At 48.8% G+C, this 6,277-nt stretch overlaps 1 pseudogene; it reads right to left on the reverse strand.

Annotated features, from left to right (window-relative positions):
- LOC139234789 (cGMP-dependent protein kinase 1-like) overlaps window positions 1–6,277 on the reverse strand; it is a 125,362-nt pseudogene that overhangs the window by 38,307 nt on the left and 80,778 nt on the right.

Consider the following 6,277-nt stretch of genomic DNA (forward strand, 5'->3'; position numbering starts at 1 on the left):
GCATCAGATCCCATTGGGGTGAAAGGTGAAAATTACAGCCCAGTCTGTCAATTCGTTCTGTCTTTATCTTTTGTCCCTTCAAATTCCTTCTCTCTCTTGAAAAAATAACAGATGATCTGGTCATTATCACATTACAACAATGACTGCACTTCAAATAGTATTCCATTGGCTATAAAGCACTTTGGGACGTCCCTGAGGTAATGAAAGGCGCTATATAAATGCAAGATCTTTCTTTTGCTGTTTGTGGGAGCTTGCTGTGTGCAAATTGGCTGTTGAGTTTCCTACATTACAAAAGTGATTAACTTCAAAAGAGTCAGTTCGTAAGTGTGACCCTGAGCCTGTCACTTTAATTCCCCGCTCCACTCTCACGCTGACCTCTCCGTCCTCGGCCTCCTACACGGTTCCAACAAAGCTCAACGTAATCCCGAGGAACAGCACCTCATCTTTCGTTTAGGCACTTTACAACCTTCTGGACTCAACATCGAGTTCAACAATTTCAGATCGTAACCCCTGCCAATCTTTGGCTCCCTGCCCCTGCCCTCGCCTCCCAACCCCTCGAGCTAATGTTTTTTTTCTCTCTGTCTCTAATGGCAGCTGGTCATTACCCCACCATTCACACCCTATCCAGATTAACCTTCTTCTAACTCCGGCCATTACCATTTCAATTGGGCCCATCATCTCCTTGTGTCTCTCTAATCTCTCCCGTCTTCCACCCTATCACAGACCTTCCCTTTTGTTCTTTGCTCCCCTCCCCCTTTCAGTGCTTCTTAAGAATCTGTTCTTTTCGAACATTTGGCAGTTCTGACGAAGGATCATCGACCCGAGACGTTTAACTGTCTCTCTCCACAGACGCTGCCTGACCCGCTGAGATTTCCAGCAGTCTCTGTTCTTACTTCACATTCTAGCATCTGCAGTATTTTGCTTTTGTTCAAAAGAAGTTGATTGGCTGCAAAGCGCTTGGGGTGGTCGTGACAGGTGCTTTATAAATGCAAGTCTTTCTCTCATGGAGGTCACAGATGCAAAGCCTTTCTTTCATTTCCTGCAGGCTGATACACTCAAGGTTCACGAGAGCTGATGAGAAACGGCGCGAAAAAAACGTGAAAAAGAAAACACAGGAATAGCTGGGGATTTGGTTGAACAGTGGAAGGGGAGCTCAGGTTTACCCAAACACAGACAGATCATCCTCCTGCTCCGGCTCAAGCAATATATAAGTGGGCCACTAAAAATGGACATCTCTCTCTATGTTCCTTCTGCATCTCCTGATGTGGTGCCATTGAAGGCTTTCGATTAATTGTGTCACTGTTGCCCCCTGCGGCCCGAGAGGCACTGTGGCCACGCGGTTGCGGTCGCTACGGTAACATGTGGCGGCCTGGCCCAGCAGTCTGAGCGGCCCCCGGCCTCGAGCATCATCGGAGCAAGCCGGGGAGCGGAAGGAGCAGCGTGGGGACATACCACTCCAGGGAGCAGCACGTGCTGGAGCAGGAGAGCAACGGCAGTGAAGAGTGACGTCACCAAGATCCAGCTCGGTGATTGGAGCGCGGGCAGGTACAGCGGGAGCGGCGAGGTCGGGGTGAAGGAGCGGCGAGAGATTGTAGAGGGACGTGATCGGGGCCCAAGAGAGGCGAGGGCCCAGGGGCAACACGGGCCCAGCCCACACTGCGATATCTGTGCGCACTGGGTCCGTGCAGCAGAGCTGGTCTCCAGTCGTCCTGGGTAACCCTTGCCACTTGGCCAAGACCTAGCTCTGTCAAGCCCGTGTGGTGACTGGTGTACAACGGCCACCCCATGTTAAAAAAATCCACGCACAGGCATCTTCCACCCTTCAGGATTTAGTTCAGGACCTGGAATATTAGGTCCTTCATTGGAACACATGTGAGCTCTTCCCTTTTTTGGTGTGGAAGCAAGTCATCCTCGACTTAAGGGACCGTCTATGATGATGAATGCGAGGCACCAATACCTGGGTTACCTCACGACTGAGAGGCCACGAGCCTCTGCGGAGGGGCCTAGTCAGACAGCAAACTTGAAGCTGATTTGTATTCCTGCTGTTCTCCTGGATTCTGCTGCTTTCCCTATAGAGTGTCATTAGTTGCAGACCAGTCACAAGATAAAGAAAGAAAGAGAGAGAGAACACACGAGTTTCCAGTTCCCCTCATCTGAAGCTTGACAATTCAAATTAAATTAGCTTGTGTACAAACTCTACGTCTGAGATTCACAACAGAGATGGAGTATTATGAAAGCAGTTCAAGTCGTGGTCTTGATGAAGACGAATGATATATGGTCTGTTCACATTCTGATAAGGACGGACCCATTATGCATTTTCCAGCATTTTCAGTGTTGATGTTTCTACCGTTTAATCTTTCACAATTTAATACAAATCCTGCGAATTCTGCACCAAGGATTATTTTTATTAGGGCTTTGGTTTGAAAAGGATCTGATCTGCACTTTTTCAGTCTTCAATTAAAGATAAGTAGATTCACGCCTTTGGCTACTGACAGGGACATCATCTTAGGAACGGAAGGAGTCCCTTCAGCCCCTCGAGCTCTTCTGCCATTCAATTAGACCATGGCTCATCTGTATCTTAACTCCGCTTATCCGCCTTGCTTCCATAACCCTTCATACCCTTGCTTAACAAAAATCTATCGTACATCGAATGTACAGCACAGAAACAGGCCATTCGGCCCAACTGGTCTATGCCGGTGTTTATGCTCCACACGAGCCTCATCCCACCCCAACTTCATCTCAGCCTGACCCCATCTCTGCCTATTCCTTTCTCCCTCATGTTCTTATCTAGCTTCTGCTTAAATACATCTATGCTATTCGCCTGTGGCAGCGAGTTCCACATTCTAACCACTCTGGGTAAAGAAGTTCCTCCTGAATTCCCGGTTGGATTTATTGGTGACTATATTTATGGATGTGAGACCTGGACACCCGACAGGCATCACATCAAAAAGTTGGAAGCTTTCCAGATGCGCAGTCTCAGATCTATACTCCACATACGCTGGCAAGACCGGGTGTCAAACTTTGAGGTTCTGGAGAGAGCACAATCAACTAGCATCGAGGTGATGATCATGCGAGCCCAGTTCCGGTGGGCTGGAATGTCATCCACATGGATGAGCCAAGGATCCCTCGTCAGCTTCTTCACAGCGAGCTCTGTGAAGGTCGAAGACACCAGGGGCGCCCCCGCAAGCGCTACAAAGATTGTATCAAGGCTAACCTCCAGTACTGTGGTATCCGACCAAAGGACCTCGAGAATACAGCAGCTAATAAAATCCAGTGGCGAACCCTCATGAGGACTGCCTGCCAGACCTTTGAAGAAAGCCGATGTCAACGCCTGCGGGACACTAGAGATAGACGACATCAGGTGGCAGTACTGTCAGCATCAGGCACATCGAACTTCTCTTGTCCCACGTGCAAGAGACTATGTGCATCCAGAATTGGCCTTGAAGACACATGCCATGGATGATTAGCACAATAACGTCTTTGTTGGATACGACAGACTACCAGAACATATTTATGATGCCTAGTTTTGGTCTCCCCCATAAATGGAAACATCTTCTCTACATCAGTGGCGAGGCTCCTGAAGTTTTTCCTTCTTGGAGAAGTGAACATCTGTGACCGCCATGAAAGAAAGATTTGCCTTTCCATCGCTCCGTTCACCACCACCGGACGTCCCAAGTGCTTTCTAGCTAATGAAGTACTACTTTTAGTGATGTTCAGCCGTGGCTCAGTGGGTAGCACTGTTGCCTCTGAGTCAGCAAGTTGTGGGTTCAACTCCCACTCCAGGGATTTGAGCACAAGAATCTAGGCTGACCCTCCCAGAGCAGTACGGAGGGAGTGCTGCACTGTCGGAGGTGCCGTCTTTTTGATGAGACATGAAACCGAGGCCCCGTCTGCTCTCTCTGGTGGATGTAAAAGATCTCAGGGCACTATTCTGAAGAAGAGCAGGGGAGTTATCCCCGGTGTCCTGGGGCCAATATTTATCCCTCAATCGAAATTACTAAAACAGATTATCTGGTCATGTTTGTGGGAGCTTGCTGTGCGCAAAGTCATTGTCGCGTTTCCTACATTACAACAGTGACTACACTCCAAAAGTACTTCATTGGCTGTAAAGCGCTTTGGGACATCCTGTGGTGGTGAAAGGCGCTATGGAAAGGCAAGTCTTTCTTTCATGGAGGTCACAGATGCTCTTTTCTCCAACAAGGAGATATTTCAGGAGCCTCGCCACAACTCTAGGTTTCCCAGGACCCACACTCGTGCAACCACTCACCCCGTGCCCGCTGCCACCCAGGGTTACCTCTGTGTGTGAGATGCAGCACAGAATTCCTGCATCCCCGCGAGCTCCGAGGATGGCTCCAGTATAAGGCAAACAGCCGCTGTACCCTTATATGGAGGGAAAGGAAGAACATACGAAATAGGAGCAGGAGTCGGCCATTCGGCCCCTCGAGCCTGCTCCGCCATCCAATAAGATCATGGATGATTTGATCCTGGCCTCAACTCCATTTCCCCGCCCGCTCCCCATAACCCTTGACTCCCTTATCATTCAAAAATCTGTCTATCTCAGCCTTAAATATATTCAATGACCCAGCTTCCACAGCTCTCTGGGGCAGAGAATTCCAAAGATTCACGATCCTCTGAGAGAAGAAATTCCTCCTCATTTCCGTTTTAAATGGGCGACCCCTTATTCTGAAACTAAGCCCCCTAGTTCTAGATTCCCCCACTAGGGGAAACATCCTCTCTGCATCTACCCTGTCGAGCCCCCTCAGAATCTTACACGTTTCAATAAGATCACCTCTCATTCTTCTAAACTCCAACAAGTATCGGCCCAACTCCGAAGGCTGGAAAGGATGGCACGAGAGATCGAGGCTACAGCCTTTGCTCACCAACCGCACGCCAAATAAAGGCAGAGCAGAGCTCAGTACGACCACAATGATCAAACATGCTACCTGATGCTAAAGCAACAACTGGGGCCCCTTACAACCCATCACCACTCCCAGTGCCATATTCCAGACAGCAGACAGTCTGCTGCAGGCGTAACCTGAAAAGAGGCCTCACTGTAATTGTTCAGGTATTTTAAAGAAATGTAAACATAGAAACATAGAAAAAAGATGCAGGAGTAGGCCATTCGGCCCTTCGAGCCTGCACCATTATTCAATATGATCATGGCTGATCATGCAACTTCAGTATCCCATCCCTGCTTTCTCTCCATACCCCTTGATCCCTTTAGCCGCAAGAGCCATATCTAACTCCCTTTTGAATATATCGAACGAACTGGCCTCAACAACTTTCTGTGGTAGAGAATTCCACAGGTTCACAATTCTCTGAGTGAAGAAGTTTCTCCTCATCTCGGTCCTAAATGATCCTTCTCCTTAGACTGTGACCCCTGGTTCTGGACTTCCCCAACATCGGGAACATTCTTCCTGCATCTAACCTGTTCAATCCTGTCAGAATTTTATATGTCTCTATGAGATCCCCTCTCATTCTTCTAAATTCCAGTGAATATAAGCCTAGTTGATCCAGTCTTTCTTCATATGTCAGTCCTGCCATCCCGGGAATCAGTCTGGTGAACCTTCGCTGCACTCCCTCAATAGCAAAAATGTCCTTCCTCAGATTAGGAGACCAAAACTACATACAATACTCCAGGTGTGGCCTCACCAAGGCCTTGTACAACTGCAGTAAGACCTCCCTGCTCCTATACTCAAATCCCATCGCTATGAAGGCCAACATGCCATTTGCTTTCTTTACTGCCTGCTGTACCTGCATGCCTAGCTTCAATGACCGATGTACCATGACACCAAGTCTCGTTGCATCTCCCCTAAATGCAGAATATAGTCCATCATCAACCAGAAGAGACAAGACCGATGGTCCTTCTGGGTACAGTCCCTTCCTGAGAGCTCCAAAGTCTAACTGCAAGTCACAGTCCGCTCCTAAGCATTGATAAAACCTGACAGCAGAAAGTCATCACGAGCTTCCTCACGGGGGCGGGAAGCACGATTCACAGTTTGCAGCCGGCTATCACCAGTGGTTCGCTGTGTCGACAGTGATCGGCATCAACAAGTGATTCCTGTTACACCAATCTCAAGCTGCCGGGCAATATCACAAACTCCAACACCCCATCAGCCTAATGCAACTCATAGAATCATAGAAATTTACAGCATGGAAGGAGGCCATTCGGCCCATCGTGTCCCGCCGGCCGACCAAGAGCCATCCGGCCTAATCCCACTTTCCAGCTCTCGGTCCGTAGCCCTGTAGGTTACGACACTTCAAGTGCACATCCAGG

Source organism: Pristiophorus japonicus, chromosome 22 (assembly GCF_044704955.1).
Source record: "Pristiophorus japonicus isolate sPriJap1 chromosome 22, sPriJap1.hap1, whole genome shotgun sequence".
Taxonomy (NCBI): Eukaryota; Metazoa; Chordata; class Chondrichthyes; family Pristiophoridae; genus Pristiophorus; species Pristiophorus japonicus.